Source organism: Salvelinus namaycush, chromosome 24, assembly GCF_016432855.1.
Source record: "Salvelinus namaycush isolate Seneca chromosome 24, SaNama_1.0, whole genome shotgun sequence".
In the NCBI taxonomy this organism is placed as follows: Eukaryota; Metazoa; Chordata; class Actinopteri; order Salmoniformes; family Salmonidae; genus Salvelinus; species Salvelinus namaycush.
This window is the reverse complement of record NC_052330.1, coordinates 9,740,463-9,760,665: the sequence shown is the minus strand read 5'-3', so window position 1 is coordinate 9,760,665 and position 20,203 is coordinate 9,740,463. Positions and strand designations below refer to the sequence as shown.

Here is a 20,203-nt window from a genome sequence, read left to right as displayed (position 1 = left end):
TAAGAAACGACTTATTCCAGTTACTAATAAGCACACACCCATTAAGAAAATGACTTGTAAAAACTGTTACATCCCCTTGGATTGATGAGGAATTAAAAAATTGTATGGTTGAGAGGGATGAGGCAAAAGGTATGGCAATTAAGTCTGGCAGCCCAACTGATTGGCAAACGTACTGCAAATTAAGAAATCATATGACTAAACAAAATAAAAAGAAGAAGAAACTAAGATCATTTATATAAAGAATGATAGTAAAAATCTTTGGGGCACCTTAAATTACATTTTGGGGAAAAAAGCCAACTCGGCTCCTTCATTCATTGAATCAGATGGCTCATTCATCAAAAAGCCCACTCATTTTGCAAACTACTTTAATGACTTTTTCATTGGCAAGATAAGCAAACTTAGGGATGACATGCCAGCAACAAACGCTGACACTACACATTCAAGTATATCAGACCAAATTATGAAAGACAAGAATTGTACTTTTGAATTCCATCAAGGCAGCGTGGAAGATGTGAAAAAAGTATTGTTGTCTATCAACAATGACAAGCCACCGGGTTCTGACAATCTGGATGGAAAATTACTCAGGATAATAGCAGACGATATTGCCACATCTTCAATTTATGCCTACTAGAGATCGTGTGCCCTCAGGCCTGGAGGGAAGCTACAGTAAAGTCGACCAATCAGCCTGTTACCAACCCTTAGAAAACGTATGGAAAAAATGGTACAACGCAATTTCACAGTAAACAAATTGACAACAGAATTTCAGCATGCTTATAGGGAAGGACACTCAACAAGCACAGCACTTACACTAATGACTGATGATTGGCTGAGAGAAATTGATGATAAAATGATTGTGGGGGCTGTCTTGTTAGACTTCAGTGCAGCTTTTGACATTATCGATCATAGTCTGCTGCTGGAAAAACTTATGTGTTATGGCTGTACTATAATGTGGATAAAGAGTTACTTGTCTAACAGAACACAGAGGATGTTCTTTAATGGAAGCCTCTCAAATATAGTCCAGTTAGAATCAGGAATTCCCCAGGGTAGCTGTTTAGGCCCCTTGCTTTATTACATTTTTATTAACGACACGCCACTGACTTTGAGTAAAGCCAGAGTGTCTATGTATACGGATGACTCAACACTATATACGTCAGCTACTACAGCGACTGAAATGACTGCAATACTCAACAAAGAGCTGCAGTTAGTTTCAGAGTGGGTGGCAAGGAATAAGTTAACCGTAAATATTTCTAAAACTAAAAGCATTGTATTTGGAACAAAACACTCACTAAATCCTAAACCTCAACTAAATCTTGTAATAAATCATGTGGAAATTGAGCAAGTTGAGATGACTAAACTGCTTGGTGTAACCCTAGATTGTAAACTGTCATGGTCAAAACATATTGATGCAGTAGTAGCTAAGATGGGGAGAAGTCTGTCTATAATAAAGTGATGCTCTGCGTTCTTAACAACACTATCAACAAGGCAGGTCCTACAGGCCCTAGTTTTGTCGCACCTTGACTACTGTTCAGTCCTGTGGTCAGGTGCCACAAAAAAGGACTTAGGAAAATTGCAATTGGCTCAGAACAGGGCAGCACGGCTGGCCCTTGAATATACACAGAGAGCTAATATTAATAACATGCATGTCAATCTCTCCTGGCTGAAAGTGGAGGAGAGACTGACTTCGTCACTACTTTTTTTATGAGAGGTATTGACATGTTGAATGCATCGAGCTGTCTGTCTAAACTACTGGGGCACAGCTCGGACACCCATGCATACCCCACAAGACATGCCACAAGAGGTCTCTTCACAGTCCCCAAGTCCAGAACAGACTATGGGAGGCACACAGTACTACATAGAGCCATGACTACATGGAGCAGTAAAATTAGATTGTAAAAACAGATTTTTAAAAACACCTTATGGAACAGCGGGGACTGTGAAGCAACACAAACATTGTTACAGACACATGCATACACACACGCACACACACACACACACACAATAACATACGCACTATACATACACATGGATTTAGTACTGTAGATATGTGGTAGTGCTGGAGTAGGGAACTGAGGACACACAGTGTGTTGTGAAATCTGTGAATGTATTGCAATGTTTTTAAAATGGTATAAACTGCCTTAATTCTGCTGGACCCCAGGAAGAGCAGCTGCTGCTTTGGCAGCAGCTAATGGAGATCCATAATAAATACAAATACAAATTTCAAGTTCAAGTAGGCTACTTCAAACCCCTTTTATTGTTTAAAATTGCAGGTGTAACATGGAAACCGAAATGTATTTGTCATGTTATTTCATTACCAGATCATGTTGTGAAGAAGCCCACTAAACTATGTAATTTGTTGTCACTATATCCAGAATAATTCATAAGAATAGAGTTAAGTCTATCCAACACAATTGTGCAAAGTAGTTCTCACGAGACCATGCTGTAAATCGATCAGGCAACAACAGATGACGTCAACATCAATTCGTTAGTGATATTGGATCCAATGTGGATCCAGGCACAACTGTCTTCACTTTTCTCCTAGACCCACATGACTAATGTTCCTAGTCCATTGACCTACTGTACTGCTTGCTCATAAATGGAAACAGGACAATCATTATTTAAGTGCACAATATAGCCTTTCTCTAACAATGCTAAATAAACGTGACTCGAGAGTTGCACTGCTGTCTTTCCAAATATCCCTGTTTAAAATTGCACCCTATAACCTATATAGGGCCCATAGGGCTCTGGTCAAAAGTAGTGCACTATGTAGGGAATAGGGTGCCATTTGGGACGAACCTGCAGCAAGGGAAGGGATGCTTGAAAACCACTCCATTAGCAGGAAAAGCATGCTCTCTAATTATTCTGCTGTTTTCTATGCTGATATACTGCTGGTGTTGCTGAGGGCTATTTTGGGGCTCAGCTGAACGAATACAAACTGAAGGGAAGGTGTGCTGATTTGAAATGAGGTCATAGTAGGCTAATTCGAAAAAGAGAAAATGCTTTGAATTGAGTAATGACACTGATTTTAGGGGAAAACACACAGTAGTGATTTGAGGTGGAGAATACAGACTGATTTAAGTAGTGGAAAATACTACCCAAGGTAAAGGGAAGAGGGGGGGACAGAGTGCACATTGTCTCACTATAGGATATACTTCTCCAAGTTCCTGAAGCAACAGACACTAAAAAGGTAGCTAGGCTATAATAATACCTTTGAATGCACACACAGCATGTTGAACATAACAAATGAGACACCAAAATATTCTGCACATTCCTTGCGAACACCTTTTTTCCAGCACTTGGGCTGTTGTTGCATTGCATGCGCCATCACAACAGCTGTTCATCACTTGACCATTATTCTGAAAATTCCTTGGATCAGATGATCTTGTGAAAATAGCACGGCGTAACTAATCAGCTGGACACCAAATGCGCATCCCAACAACTATTATTCATAACTATTGAAGAACCACGTTAATGACAGTATCAATTTAGGTTTTAAGTATCAACGTAAGGTGACTCTTTCGGTTAGAAGCATTTGATTTTGCAATCGCATACATCATTTTGGATTTGTGTGCTAGCTGTGACACTAGATTCTGGGTTCGAGTCCAGGCTCTGTCGCAGCCGGCCACGACCGGGAGACCCATGGGGCGGAGCACAATTGGCCCAGTGCTGTCCGGTTTAGGGGAGGGTTTGGCCGGCAGGGATGTTCTTGTGTACGGTGTTTCCTCTGACATATTGATGTGGCTGGCTTCCGGGTTAAGTGGGCATTGTGTCAAGAAGCAGTGCGGCTTGGTTGGGTTGTGTTTCGGAGGACGCACGGCTCTCGACCTTCGCCTCTCCCGAGGCCGTACGGGAGTTACAACGATGAGACAAGACTGCAACTACCCATTTGGATACCACAAAATTGTGAAGAAAAAGGGGTAAAAGTAAAAAATAAAAAAAGTGTGAAATCAACTTGTGAATTTGATTGAATATAGCTATGTTTCCCCCTTATATCTGAATGTAATGACATGAAAAAAAATAGCTGATTATTATCAATGACATCAACAGCTGTAACAAGTTGTCCAGTGTAGGAAATCCTCACTGTTACCCTAGTTTATAGAAAGACCCTACTCCCCAATTCCATGACTTAGTTAATTAACCCCATTTGTTATGGATTCACTCTTTAGCAATAGCTAGATTTCCATCAAATTGGCGACAGATTTTCATGAGAATATTCTCAAATCTGCATAAAATGAAATATGTGCATTTTCCCACCAGAGATGTGTTTCCATCAAATTGACTTGCTGTGGATAAAAGGCTGTGCGTGATGGAAATACAAATACAATTTTGCCATTCAATTCCCATGTACCGAACAAAAAGTTAATTGGATTTCCATTGCATTTTCAACTCTACTGATGGTTTTGTCACAAGAAATGTTGCGTTATATAGCGAATGTGCCCACTCTGATATTGGCACGTACGCTCTAGCCAAAAGCTTGACGCGAGTATAGCTGATGATGAAATTATTATGGACAAAAGAGCGAGATTATTTTTACTTGTCAAACTGCACCCAATCATCGATCATCATGTCACCACATAAAAAGACCCTCGGATATTTATTGGAAAGGATCATCAAGCTAAAAAGAGTGCACTTTCACCACCCTGTGAAGTTCATCATACCTTATTTCACCTGTAGCCTAAGAAACTGCATGCTTTCCCGAGTCATAGTGGGAGGACCACACAATATATCAAGTTCACTTATTATATAAATATTTGCGCATAAAAGCGTTTCCACCGCCATTTTTCGCATAATTCATTTTACAGACACAAAAAGATCCCACCTTGTCCAGCGTTTTTTGGTTTCGTCGACATTTGGAAAGTTTACCGACAAATTTGCTGCTCCATTAGGCCTGTCATAACATTTCTTATCCGACATGTACTTTACTTGCATAAAATGGTTGGATGGAAACCTGGTTATAGTCCTTCTCTTATCAAGTAGCATTTTTAAAGTGTGGTGGTTCTACTGGTTTATGTCAGGTTACAATTTTGTGTTTAACTTTGTTTTGTTAGTATAAAAAAAAACTCTAACCACAATCCACCTCAAGTGGTTGGAATCTTTGGAACTGAGAGATTACATACAGTGGACCCTGCAAAATCTACCACAGTGGTATTCCAACAATGTGTTAATAACCTAATCAACATATAATAATTCAGTAATGCAAAGTGTCTCTTACAACTAAGCTCTAATGGTAGTGGATTCAACATATCATTTGCAGCGTCATACTCAGTCGATGCATGCAATTTAACCCCTAAACTGGAAAGTCCACCATGTGAAATGAAGGATTGCATTGAAAGCTAAGGAGTTATAGGAGAGCTGCTTTACCAAGGGGGGCGGGGTTCAACTGAGTCTCTTCCTGACAGCCAGGCAGCCACACACAGGCCAAGGTGGGGGAGGGTAAAATCCAGATGCTCTTTCTCTTCCTGAGGCAGACCTGCTGCACTGGGCAAAATGTAATGCATCCTTATAGTCTACTTACTACTCTCATAGAGATAAGGCCACATGACTATAACAAACTATATCAAACCAATCAATAAAAATGTAGTGTCTACCTGGTAGGGTATTTGTGATGTAATATTTCACCTACTTTCATCTACTTTACGGTGTAGCTATTACTGAGCGAACTATGAACATGCTCTGGTGCTAAAATTAACAAAATGCGGTGACTGACAGAAAGGAAGGTAAGCCAACATGACTTCCTAGGTTAAATTGCCTCTGTACTGTTGACCCAAACAACAAGCACTTGTACTCAAGCCTAGTGTTGCATGGTATCCTGAAACATCGGTACTTTTTTGATTCTAGAGCATGAAAAACTGTTTGGTACTAGAATTTTTGTTACTATCGGCACTTCTGTCAGTAATGTCTCACCTCGTCTACTGATTGTGAGAGGAACCAAGTCTTTCTATCAACGCAGCCGATGTCCCCTTATAGCACAAGAGTGCCTGCTCCGTGACTACTCCACTTACTCATTGCTAGCTCTAGCCTGTCCTGAGGAACCACTGCACTCACTCGGAGTCTGGGCTGAATCACCACTTATGCTGCACAGAAGTTAAAGGGATACTTCAGGATTTTGGCAATGAAGCCCTTAATCGAGTCTACTTGCCCAGAGTCAGATGAACTCATGGATACCATTTTTATGTCTCTGCATTCAGTATGAAGGCGATTAAGAGGTAGTATCTGGAAGTTAATGGTATCTACCAGCATGCTAGCAGTTACAATAGACTTACAGTCATTATGCTAACGCTAGTTAACAATTGCACTAAAGCTAGTTAGCAACTTCTTTCAAACTGCGCACAGAGACATAAAAAAGGTATGGACGAGTTCATCTGACTCCGGGGAAGAAGATAAAGGGCTTCATTGACAAAATCCTGAAGTATCCCTTTAACACACTTGAATAAGGCAACACAGCATGTAGAAATGTTGAAACTGTTAATTACCGTTCGCAAAACAATGTCCATTACAGGCTAGAACACTTTACAATGCAAGAGATACCAGTAGCTTCCAGCTTTGTAGGCTAGCTTACCATGCTAGTTTACAGCTAAAGCTAACATCAATTGATTACTAATATGCAAACCATAATGTAAAATATTGCTGATATCAAAGCTGATTGTCACCAAAAACTAATTCACTTCGTGTCCCCCGCCTCATGTCTCTCCCAGTCAAGGGCTGCGGTCCAATCGTGTTTATTTTTACCTCCTCGGCCCTCGCGCTAGCCACTTTCCCTCGGGGGAATCCCTGTTGAAACCGGATGCAGTGAGATTGCAATCTTAAGTGGCGGTCCAATTAACAAAAGTAGCCCCCTCGGCCCATGATTTAGCTTAAAGGAGCGAGTGAACAACTTTGATAACTTGCAGGGTTGATATTACCCATAATTCAATGCAAACTGTAGTCAAATGTCAAATTGAATCAACTCGCAGTATTTTGGGGCATTTGAGACAAAATGACCATGCTAGCTTGCTAGGTGGCTAGCTAAAAATATATACATAGATGACATTGATTTAGCTGTGGCAAATGTGAATAAAACGCTCAAAATGGCAGACTCATAGTGAGGATCCTATAAAACATAGCTCGCTAGCTAGCGTCATAAACATATTTTTGGCAATTCTGAAATTTTATTGGAATAAATGACCAAACTATAAAACTAGCTAGCCGGCTATGGGTAACTGTAGCTAGCTACCTGACAGGAGTGCTAGCTATGCTAGGTATGTTACATCAACAGGTTCAAGTTGATTGTTTTTAGGCTCAACTTCAAGATTTCCATCAAGGACGTTGCCTCTCCGATCATCACTCTCCCTCGTTTGGTTCACTTGGATGTGACGATGTAAAACGTCATTCATGGGCTGAGGGTTTAGGGCCGAGGGCTGTCTACATCACGTTTGGACCGCAGTCAAAGATCATCTTTGCTCGAGCCTTGAACTGTCTGTGTGTGAATGATGTCATGGGTCTTAAAGAGACAGCGCATACTTCTATAAAATAAGAGATTGCTTCTTCTGTGCAAATGTTGTTGATCAATACAATAAAATAAGTCCCAAATGGACGGGAAACAGATTGCTTTTCATACGTAGCACCATGAAATCAGCCAAAACAAGCCCAATATCTCAATGGTCAAGTGCGAGTGTTAGTTCACAAAAGTTTTATTTTAAAAAAAATTCAAATATTTCAAAAATATAAATATTGATTCATTAATGCACGCATAAAAACATCTAAAATGTAATGAGCTCAAAATCTCAAAATGTCTGGATCAAGTGCCATTCTGCGACTTTGGCTAAAATGCCTTCTTTTTTTGCTGCAGTATCATTTTGGTATCGAGTAACTTGATGGTATCGAGTATTGTGATATTAAACCTGCTATCGGTATCAAAGTCTAAATTCATGACAACACGACTCAAGCCAACATACTCATACAGTTATCCTTCCCCCTACCTAGTGAAAGACATTGTCTCTCACTGACTAGTAAGAGGTTGCTGTGCAAATGATTAACCTCAAAACAGGTTTTTCAGGAGAGAGCATTCATGTCTTGGCAATAATCGGAACTGACTATTAGTGCATGGAATAAAAAAGCACACTTTGGTTCCATAACATCTACCTACAGATGTAGGATCTTAATTTGATCACCCTGATGTTGCAGGAAATGTCCTGCATAGCAGGAAATGTAAACGTGTAGTGTATTTGAGGTTTAAAAGGGATTCTAACGTTTGTAATTTCCACATAGAAATGTCAGACTTGATTTGTATGTATCATAAATGTCCATTCATTATAATCGACACAATAATTCACATTTCCTCATGCTGCAAGATTATTTACCTTGTCCAATTTGTGTGTTTGCAAACAGCACATTTGTAAACCACAACTATGCAGGGAGACAATACTTTGACTGCAAGCTTGCAAACAATATCAAACAAGTCACTTCATTCTAATTCACTAAATCAACACTATAGCCTAAATGTTTACTCTCCCTTCATTCACACTCAGCAGCTTGTGAGGACGGCTCGAACACATGGAGCGCCAGCCATTCCCACGAGCCCGTCCGCCACAATTAAGGTGCCACCAACCTCCTGTGTGACACAGAGTCATTGAAGAAATACCCTCACCCCACTCACCAAAGAATGGCTAATCAGCAGGCCTTTCCCGGCAAGCAACATATTTGCCCAGCTAAAGACACACATGGTTTCAGTTAGGGGTCTGCACCTATAAACAGTTGGCCATGGCAGCCTTTTGGTCAGGAAGTTCAATGTTTACTGCAAGTCAAGACAGGCACAAGCTGCTAACGAATGATACTCTACCCCCAACACCAACACAATCATTGAAGACCAATAGAGAAGTGATTCTAGAAAGCCTAGTAGTCCTTCAAATGGACTGCACTTGGCCCTTTACAATCAGGCTATTGACAAATCACGGTTGTTGAAAGTTCAATATTTTAACATTGTAGTAACAGGAATACCACAAACGAACAGTCACACATTGAGTTTTAATACATGGAATATCACCAAATTATTTGGAATAGATTTAAAGCTGCATTATGTAACTTTTTGGACGACCTGACCAAAATCACATAAAAATCTGAGTTATAGTTCTGTCATTCAAATTGAAAGCGAGTCTACGGTTGTGTCTACACTTGACACTTACATGCGACTTCTGATATCAGAATACGAAGCTCGCAATGAAAAGATGGTTCTAGATGCACAGAAGTCGCTTTGTGGTCTGATTGTGTTCAGATCTGGTTGACCAATTCAGGTGGTCAGGGATGCATTGTGTGCGGATTTCTCCTCAGTCTGGACGCATTCAGGCTACCGAAATCGCATACAGTGGGCGACGTCATCGGCACTCCTACCACAAGTCTTCAGAAAACGTGTGTTCTGGGACCGAGAGGGACCTTTTCATTATAACATTGGAGGAAATACACTCCTAGTTTGTGGTGTTTGCTGGCCTCATAAGTGCTAGCCGGCCAGCTAATATTTAGAGCAATCATTTTTTGTTTGGCTAGAGTTATGCCCCCTTTAGCTTTGCTTGCTGGCTAGTTACAGCGGATAGCTGGCTACTTAGCTACAGTAGTTAGCTACTGCCATTAGTTGTTGTTGTGCTATTATCATATTTAGCCTATTCCCCAGTTTGTAGAATGCATACTGGCATTTGAATATAGCGCGGGAACAGACTCAATGTGGACATGGTGGACACATTTAAATGTAAATGTAGACGCGTGACTTGTTCGGAATTCCATGATCAGAACTCCATTATCATAATACAAAATCTGCAAGAACTGTCAAGTCTAGACACGGTCTAAGAAGCGGAAGATCTGTTCTATGTGCGCTATTTCTATACTTCCCCATTCTTAAGTTTAGTTTTTGTGTCTTTTACTTTTGGTTTTGTACACCAGCTGCAAACAGCTGAAAATACAATATTTTTGGGTTATTGAAAATATATTTGACAGTGGTTTAGATGGCGCTGTAGGACTATTTTCCATTGTTTGTGTTATTTGTTAACATCTCCCCTTCACGTGAGAGATCGCTATCACCTCTAGCTTGTGGATTCAGCCAATCAGACTGTCCCCATGCACCCCACACTCTGCCCACTCTGACCACTGATCACGTATCCTGTCATTGATCAGATGCTCTTAGCTAGCTCAGCACTGGCCCGTCAGGTCCGTTGCATGCTCTCTCAAGCGTATAAGTATTGCCTGGGCCTGAACGGTTTAATTCCGTTCCATGAGTGTGGGTGGACATATGTGCATGGGAAGCCGGACTACAAAGTAAGTTGTTGTTGTTTAGCTTGCCTTTGTATATCTCTATGTAGCTATTGCTATGTTATATGCTGAAGTTGTTATTAGTATTGGCTGTTATTTATTATCTCTAGCGTAATTTCCATGTGTAACATCTCATTCCAAAATCATAGGCATTAATATGTAGTTGGTCCCCCCCTTTGCTGTTATAATAGCCTCCACTCTTCTGGGAAGGTTTTCCACTAGATGTTGGAACATTGCTGGGGGGATTTGCATCTATTCAGCCACAAGAGCATTAGTGAGGTTGGGCACTGACGTTGGGTGATTAGGCCTGGCTCGTAGTCGGCGTTCCAATTCATCGCAAAAGTGTTTGATGGGGTTGAGATCAGGGCTCTGTGCAGGCCAGTCAAGTTCTTTCACACCGATCTCAACAAACCATTTCTGTATGGACCTTGCATTGTGCACAGGGGCCTTGTCATGCTGAAACAGGAAAGGGCCTTTCCCAAACTGTTGCCACAAAGTTGGAAGCACAGAATCATCTAGAATGTCATTGTATGCGGTATCATTAAGATTTCCCTTAACTGGAACTAAGGGGCTTAGCCAAAAACATGAAAAACAGCCCCAGACCATTATTCCCCCTCCACCAAACTGTACAGTTGGCACTAAGCATTGGGGCAGGTAGCGTTCTCCTGGCATCTGCCAAACCCAGATTCGTCCGTCGGACTGCCAGATGAGGAAGCGAGATTCATCACTCCAGAGAATGCGTTTCCAATGCTCCAGAGTCAAATAGCGGCGAGCTTTACACCACTCCAGCCGACGCTTGGCATTGTGAATGGTGATCTTAGGCTTGTGTGTGCGGCTGTTTGGCCATGGAAACCCATTTCATGAAGCTCCCGACGAACAGTCCTTGTGCTGACGTTGCTTCCAAGGCAGTTTGGAACTCGGTAGTGAGTGTTGCAACCGAGGACAGTCGATCTGCGCTACGCAGTCCCGTTCCATGAGCTTGTGTGGCCTACCACTTCGCGGGTGAGCCCTTGTTGCTCCTAGACATTTCCACTTCACAATAGCTGCACTTACAGTTGACCGGAGCAGCTCTAGCCGGGCAGAAATTTGACAAACTGACTTGTTGGAAAGGTGACATCCTATGAGGGTGCCACGTTGAATGTCACTGAGCTCTTCAGTAAGGCCATTCAATTGCCAATGTTCATCTACGGAGATTGTATGGCTGTGTGCTCGATTTTTATACACCTGTCAGCAATGGGTGTGGCTAAAATAGCAAAATCCGGCCTCCCAAGTGGCGCAGTGGTCTAAGGCACTGTATCGCAGTGCTTGAGGCTTCACTACAGACCCGGGTTCGATCCCAGGCTGTGTCACAACCGGCCGTGACCAGGAGTCTCATAGGGCGGCGCACAATTGGCCCAGCGTCGTCCGGGTTAGGGGAGGGTTTGGCCGTAGGGGCTTTACTTGGCTCATCACGTTCTAGCAACTCCTTGTGGCAGGCCGGGCGCCTGCAGGCTGACTCTGGTCGTCAGTTGAACGATTTTTCATCCGACACATTGGTGCGGCTGGCTTCCGGTTTAAGCGGGCGGGTGTTAAGAAGCACACTTTGGAGGGTCTTGTTTCGGAAGACGCATGACTCGACCGTCGTCTCTCCCGAGCCTGTCGGGGAATTGCAACGATAAGTCTAGATCGAAATTGTGGAGAAAAAGAGTGTAAAATACAAAAACATTTAAGCGAAAACCACTCATTTGAAGGGGTGTCCACATACTTTGTATCTATAGTGTAGTTGTTATTTATGTTGACCAATTGTATAGCCTAATTGTATGGTATTAGGTAACATGTTTATACTCTGCTGTTGTTATTATTGTTAGGAATCATGCTAGTCGTTACGCCTGTATTACTATGTAGGGTAAGTGTACCTATTAAGCCAACCAAAATCTAAGTTTAGACATTTCTAACATATACTGCCCTTAATGTTTGTAAGAAAAGAGGTCATGAAATGAAAGATTAATCTCTCATGTGAGGTTTAATTACTTTACTTATGTAACAGTTTAGCTTCCATCCCTCTCCTCGCCCCAACCTGGGCTCAAACCAGGGAACCTCTGCACACATAGACAACAGCCAACCTCGAAGCATCGTTACCCATCGCTCCACAAAAGCCACTGCCCTTGCAGAGCAAGGGGAACAACTACTTCAAGGTCTCAGAGCGAATGACGTCACCGATTGAAACGCTATCAGCGCGCACTCTGCTAACTAGTATAGATCATATTGAACAATATTGCTTTATTGTCATTTACATTCTGTATAGAGGGAGTGCTTTTTGTGCTACTGTACACTTTATGCCCACCTGAGATAAATGTAACATTTTCAAAAATGGATCCATGTATAACAATGCAAGTTTAATTTAAAAGTAATATAAAATAAAATGCATTTAAAAAATATTATCTTATTGTAGTTCACCAAGTTATGTTGCTACTGTAAGACTGTGACATGCAGGAACAACTGCTAGCATGAAAAACAAATATTTTCAATTGGCAAGAAATAGTCATGAATTCTCATGAAATATGCTATCATGTGCATAAATCAGCACATTAATCTATTACTTTTAGATAGAGTATGATCACTTATCTGAGGTACTAAAAATATCTGGAAAATGTGTTCATCTGAGGGTCACCTCAACACCCCAAAAAATTTCCAGCTTTGAAATCGGCCACTAGTTGGAACTTACACATAATTGTCAATAACTTAATAATAAAACATCTGATTGTGTTAGAATGAAATAATGTATGGATATAACAACCAGATAAATTAGTTGAACATTAAACAGCAGAAAATGTAATTTTTCTAAATCCAAAGATGGAAGTGGGCTTAGTTGGTACATGTGCATAATAGGTACGCTTACCCTAATACCTAGTTATTAGATACAGTCCTTAACTATTGTGCTATTGCAGTTCTGTTCCATTTCTATTCACTGTTGTAGTCCATTTGATATGCATACATACATTTTGCTTTATTCATTCCATTCCATGTGTATATTCATTATTCCTTTCATGTCTATTACACAACCATCCCCATGTACATCTCCTCATCTCCTCCTAGCTGGGTCACTCTTTTTCACCTGTAATGTCAATTTCTATGCATAATATGGGTCATATCATTAAAAGTACCAGAGAGACTACTCTGGAAATGTGGTGTGTTTGAAGTAGGGCTGTCAAAGGATTAAAATAATTAATTGCGATTAATCGCATGAATTTCTGTAGTTAATCATGATTAAATACATTTTTGAATTTTCTCAAATCTGGCCCTAAAGAAAGATTTCATTTAAAAAGCAGTGCATTGGGCCTCCCGAGTGGCGCAGCGGTGTAAGGCACTGCATCGCAACATGTGGCTGCGTCACTAGTGATCCTGGTTCACGCCGGGCGCATGCACGCTGACACGGTCGCCAGGTGTATGGTGTTTCCTCCAACACATTGGTGCGGCTGGCTTCCGGGTTAAGCAAGCATTGTGTCAGGAAGCAGTGTGGCTTGGCGGGGTCGTGTTTCGGAGGACACGCGGCTCTCGACCTTCGCCTCTCCCGAGTTCATACGGGAGTTGCAGCGATGGGACAAGACTGTAACTACCAATTGGGGAGAAAAATGGGAGAAAAAATAAATATAATAAAAGAAACATTGAGCATTGAGTTACAGGCATAGTATGCTTTGATTGTAAGGCACGGAAACACAAAATAATCTGTATCAGAAACAAAATGATCCCAATGTTTAGGCAGACCAACCCTCTCTTATCAATGTTCTTGAAGTGTATCACTTGCTCGCAGGCACACACACACACGCGAACACACACGCACACTGTTAAAGCTTAATTCAGCCAGGCATTCTAAATTAGTGTTCTCACAATTTCTGATTGGAGGGTTGAGTAAAGGAAAAGAGAACTGTCTCTATGGATACAAAGAACAAAGAGCACTTAAAGTGGAACTGACAGTGTTTTAACTACTTTTCAGATATGAAACAGACAATCATAATATCAGTCACAAAGATCAAATTCCCAGTTTATGCTACAAAACCAATTTTATAAGAGGTTTTAAAAATAGGTTTTATTTGACTCAACATTCTAATGAGGTACAAAGGCATTGTTGGCAGAATAGATGGATACAGTTCAATGCATGATTAATATTATTCACCAATACATTTCTTGGTAGTCCAAAAAATATTGCTATCAGGTTGTAAATCACAGCTGGCCAGGTACACTGTTTGCTGCCTCCATTCGGGATGCACTGTTTCAGTTTCAATGACTCAATATGTTGGACAATAACGGATGAACGTAACTAAGGCTGGGAATGTCAACACAATCAAACTAGCAAGGGCAATGATCACAAGTAAGTCATAATGTGGCTAATAGGCTAGCGTATCAACAGTGCATTCGGAAAGAATTCAGACCCCTTGACAATTTTCCACATTTTGTTACGTTACAGCCTTATTCTAAAATTGATGAAATAAAACATTTTCCTCATCAATCTACACACAATACCCCATAATGACAAAGCGAAAACAGGTTTTAGAATTTTTTTCACATGTATTAAAAATAAAAAACAGAAATACCTTATTTACATAAGTATTCAGAACCTTTAAGGCCTCCATCAGGCCTCCATCATTCTTAAATGGAAGAAGTTTGGAACCACCAAGACTCTTCCTAGAGCTGGCCCCCCTGGCCAAACTGAGCAATCGGGGGAGAAGGGCCTTGGTCAGGGAGGTGACCAAGAACCCGATGGTCACACTGACAGAGCTCCAGAGTTCCTCTGTGGAGATGAGAAAACCTTCCAGAAGGACAACCATCTCCACCAATCAGGTCTTTATGGGAGAGTGGCCAGACGGAAGCCACTCCTCAGTAAAAGGCACATGACAGCCTACTTGGAGTATGCAAAAAGGCACTTAAAGACTCTCAAATCATGAGAAACAAATATTCTCTGGTCTGATGAAACCAAGATTGAATGCTTTGTCCTGAATGCCAAGAGTCACGTCTGTAGGAAACCTGGCACCATCCCTACAGTGACGCATGGTGGTGGCAGCATCATGCTAAGGGGATGTTTTTCAGCGGCAGGGAAACTAGTCAGGATCGAGGGAAAGATGAACGGAGCAAAGTACTGAGAGATCCTTGATGAAAACTTGCTCCAGAGTGCTCAGGTCCTCAGACTGGGGCAAAGGTTTACCTTTCAACAGGACAACGACCCTAAGCATACAGCCAAGACAACGCAGTAGTGGCTTCGGGACAAGTTGTTGAATGTCCTTGAGTGGACCAGCCAGAAAAAAACACGGGGCCTAACGTTAGCTAGATAGCTAACTAGTCACTAGGAGGATGTCATGTCATGTCATTGGAGGAGTGGTTGAGTGACTGACTTTTTCCCCTCATATTGTTTTTTGGTGGCTATACACAGCTAGAGATGCAGATGTCATTTGGTCATTTGGTTTGCTAGCAAGAACCTGTTCCTTCAGTATATTTTAGCTCATCTTGTGCTGGCTAGCATTAGTTCTTGTTGTTGTTGATGTGCATAACTGAGGGAGACAGAGCCTACCTTTTCATGGTTGTTTGATCAATAGTTCCCAAATGTAAGAGGACTCCCGTGGTATTTACACATTTGCAAAAATCCTTTCAGGTGTATTTTGTGGCTTTTGGCGTATGCGTCCTAATGACCTAAAGTCGCGCTGTTGCAACTTCCTGTAAACACATAGGAGGCTGAAGAAATTTGGCTTGGCCCCTAAGACCCTCACAAACTTTTACAGATGCACAATTGAGAGCATCCTGTTGGGCTGTATCACCGTCTGGTACGGCAACTGCACCGCCCGCAACCGCAGGGCTCTCCAGATGGTGGTGCGGTCTACTCAACGCATCACCGGGGGCAAACTACCTGCCTTACAAAACACCTACAGCACCCAATGTCCCAGGAAGGCCCAAAAGATTAAAGACACCAACCACCCGAGCCATGGCCTGTTCACCCCGCTACCATCCAGAAAGCGATGTCAGTACAGGTGCATCAAAGCTGGGACTGAGAGACTGAAAAACAGCTTCTATCTCAAGGCCATCAGACAGTTAAATAGCCATCACTAGCCGGCTACCACCTGGTTACTCAACCCTGCACCTTAGAGGCTGCTGCCCTATATGCATAGACATGGAATCACTGGTCACTTTAATAATGGAACATTAGTCACTTTAATAATGTTTACATACAGCTTTACTCATTTCATATGTATATACTGTATTCTATTATACTGTATTTTAGTCAATGCCACTCCGACATTGCTCGTCCTAATATTATTTTACTTTTAGATTTGTGTGTATTGTTGTGAATTGTTAGATACTACTGCACCGTTGGAGCTAGGAACTCAAGCACTTCGCTACACCCGCAATAACATCTGCTAAATATGTGTTTGTGACCAATAAATTTGATTTGAAAGTGAATAATGGCAAGCCTGTGTGGCAATGGCTTGTTTGCATAAAGGCCTACTGTAGCTCTGATCGGCCATGGTGCACCGGTCTGCGTAGACTCCGGTCCTGGACAAGATATATGTTTTTATTACGTTTTATTTACTGCAGTGTCTATTACTTATCCAAATGCACGGCCGTGTTCCCACTCCATATTGATATAGAATTTTCACAAATGCCTTATTATACGTAATTCCCAAACATTCTACAAATTTATGAAAACGTGAAAATGATCTAAGTGATCGTTGTCAGAAAATTTTTAAGAAAGTGTCATATTCTTCCTGGGGGTGTATTTGAACAGATTTTAATACGATTTCAGGTTGGTAAAATGCTGTCATTTCCACTTTAAACCTATCCAACAATGTTATGAATTCCACAGAAGACAATAACAATAGGTCAGCCAGGTCTGAGTTCATGTAGGCTAATACAGCTGTTAAATCTAGCCTAGCTAGGCTACTTCAACATGAACTAGTCACAAGCTGCTACAACAAGAATTTGGATAAAAATCTTTTGACCTGAGAACTAGAAAAAAAACAGTAGCTAAATGGAAAGGATGTCCTGTTCTGAATAAAATCATTGAGGGAAGTTTGAGTTATATCAAGAGGCACTCAGTCATGGATTTGTAAACATGATTTTGCTTAGCTAGCTCGCTAACATTAGCATAACTAGCTACTTCAGTACAAAATTATGTTTTTGCTGTTATTTATTTTTTACATTTAACCTTTATTTAACCAGGTAGGCTAGTTGAGAACAAGTTCTCATTTACAACTAATATGAATATCTCAAAAGTATCCTTTTTGATTTTACTTATAATTTGTTTTACATATTGTTGAAAACAATATACTCTTCAAACTAGGACTGTCAAAGTATTACATTTTTAATGCAGTAAAATGTTGTTTGACACAGTTAATCGCATCTTCTTTTCTTTCTTCACCACAGCCAGAAAGTCAAAATTGGCTATATTGTAAAAAATCATGAAACAACTATTTGCTTTTTGGTCTTAATTTAACAGTTAGGCATAAGATTAGCAGTGTGGTTAAGGTTAGGGTTAGGTTTCAAATCAGATTGTAAGAAGAGAAATGGTAGAAATAGGTGGGTTTATGACTTTGTGGCTGTGGTAACTAGTGACGACCCGGTGGCAGCGACCCGTTGTTAGCTCTGTCTGTCTCAAAACTCCCCTATGCGTGCAGCTTTAAGCAACAATTCTGAAGAAAAATGTACAGAAAGTTTCACTATAAACACTTTCCCAGACTTTTCTTTAAATAGGGGCGGCATGTAGCCTACTGGTTAGAGCATTGGGCCAGTAACCTAAAGGTTGCTGGATCGAATCCCTGAGCTGGCAAGGTAAAAATCTGTCATTCTGCCCCTGAACAAGGCAGTTCCCACTGTTCCCCGGTAGGCCGTCATTGTAAATACGAAATTGTTCTTAACTGACTTACCTAGTTAAATAAAGGTAAAAAAATATATATTTTTGGGGTTGAATAAATTAATTGTATTTCAGAATCTAGACATACTCCAAATTTGAGAGAACACCATAAGGAGTATAAAGACACCAAGATGTTGTCTGTATCATGTACGGTTCACAGAACATACGGTCTTACATGAGGTATGTATAGGTCTAAAAAGGGCCTAAAATTGTTTCTGATAGAAATTATACCAATTAAGATTCTATGTGAGAATTGCCAGAACAACCTGAGATACCCAAAATATTTGCAAGCTGTCCTGGCATGGAATCACCCTATAATTGTATCAAAATGTACGGACAAGGTTAGTAATGTGTCAAACCCACCCCTACACATGCTCCCCTGCACCTATACATATGAGAGCTGTCAAACCTTTCATCCTGAAGGGACATTTAAATGTATAGCTAGGTCAAGTCTGCTCAGATGATCAAACTAACTAACATTCACTAAAATGATCTGTATCACATAAGTAAGCAAACAAACAAATATAAATCCAACAGAAAAACATACACATTAACATATAGCCGAATTGAGAGAAAGTATAAAACCATATTTCATATACGTTCTATAGAAGGGAAGGTGAGAGTACAGGACAGGCTACTTTTAGTTTAATTGCGTTTGACTCATCAAGGTAATTCGATTCGTGCATCAATACAATTCATATCATGTAGACTAGTCTACAGGAGACTTTCGATTAGCCTACTTATTATAGGTTGGGCCTGTGCTATGCCATTCGGTACTCCTAGTTAATACGTCTCTAGGCAATATTTGGTGAAGGCACATCAACGCAACGAAAGGAAATACAGTCCATCATAATTGCAAAGCAGTGTTTTATGTGTAACACGTTCAGATGCTGGGACCAATTGTAACACAAAGTGTTACTTTTTCGAAGCATCGAACGTCACCGTAAATGACCAGCAAAACTATCGCGACTTGCGAGCTGCTATGTTAGTTACCAAGCTAACTAACTTTTTGACAAGCGTAAAACTATTTCAAGGTTCTTTGAAGTTACAACACATGATATAATCATATTTGCGTAGTAATTTAGTTGTGCACTCAGAACACCATGGATGACGAGGTTTTTCAAGAAACCTCAATGGAAAAATGTAACGTTAGCTACAGTGTAGCCTATAAGCTACAAAACATGCACGTCAGCTTTAAAATGTACGGTGGAACTATAAATGCAATGTACACAGTTAAATGTTATTACAAATGTGTAATAACACATTCATGCTGGACACAACAAATCGCACATAGACTAAATAGCTCGGGAGATTGCCTACACCAGTTGCAGTCAAACACTTTTTCACACTTGAAAAGCCGACAGCAGAACGTTTTTTCTTCGTTTTCTTTTTACCAGAGGGATGTGGAGTCGCACACGTATTTCGAGCATGTTAGTCGGGAAAGTTAGACCGAATTTTCATCTACAGTAACTAAACTACAACTTCAAACCACTTCTGGGCCTATTCTGAGGCATTCGCTTACCGTCTCCGCCGCCGCTCCCCGGGCCACCTTCAACACCCGAGACACAGCCACCGAATCTCCACAGGGCCGTGGTGCTGAAAGAAGAGCGGAGGGGGGGGGGACTTCGTGAACGAAGTTTCTACGGCACTCAGGCCTTCTCTGTTTTGACTCGAGTGGGGGGTTACTACAGCCCCCCGCTGTTTCAGAGACACGGGAATTATTTTGACAGCTCTTCTTCTTTACCTCCTTTACTCCCACCTTATTTTCTCTTTTCTTTTCTTACGTCCAACAGATACAAATCAAAATACTGTCACAGAATATGGCGGCTGCATAAGCGAGCGCCTATCGCGAGACTATTTTTTCTCCTAGGGGAAAGTTTTGTTAGGGGAGAGGAAGTGTGATTGCTAAATGCTCTGAAGAAGCAGACGCAGACAGAATGAAACGTTTGTGGTAACTGATAATATTATTTGAAAGGAAACTGTCAACAGACGTGTGGAAGAAATACAGGTGGGGTGGTAGAGTGTGCTTGTTAGGTCTATGTCTAATAATCTCAA

At 41.1% G+C, this 20,203-nt stretch overlaps 1 protein-coding gene across 6 annotated transcripts in view; it reads right to left on the bottom strand.

Annotated features, from left to right (window-relative positions):
- Positions 1–19,973, bottom strand: part of LOC120019676 (TGF-beta-activated kinase 1 and MAP3K7-binding protein 2-like) — a 73,115-nt gene extending 53,142 nt beyond the window's left edge. For all 6 annotated transcript variants that reach the window (XM_038963048.1, XM_038963051.1, XM_038963052.1 and 3 more), the window contains exon 1: positions 19,671–19,973. The gene's annotated coding sequence lies outside the window, so the exon portion shown is untranslated. The remainder of the gene's footprint in view (positions 1–19,670) is intronic.
- Between the last annotated feature and the right edge of the window lie 230 nt (positions 19,974–20,203).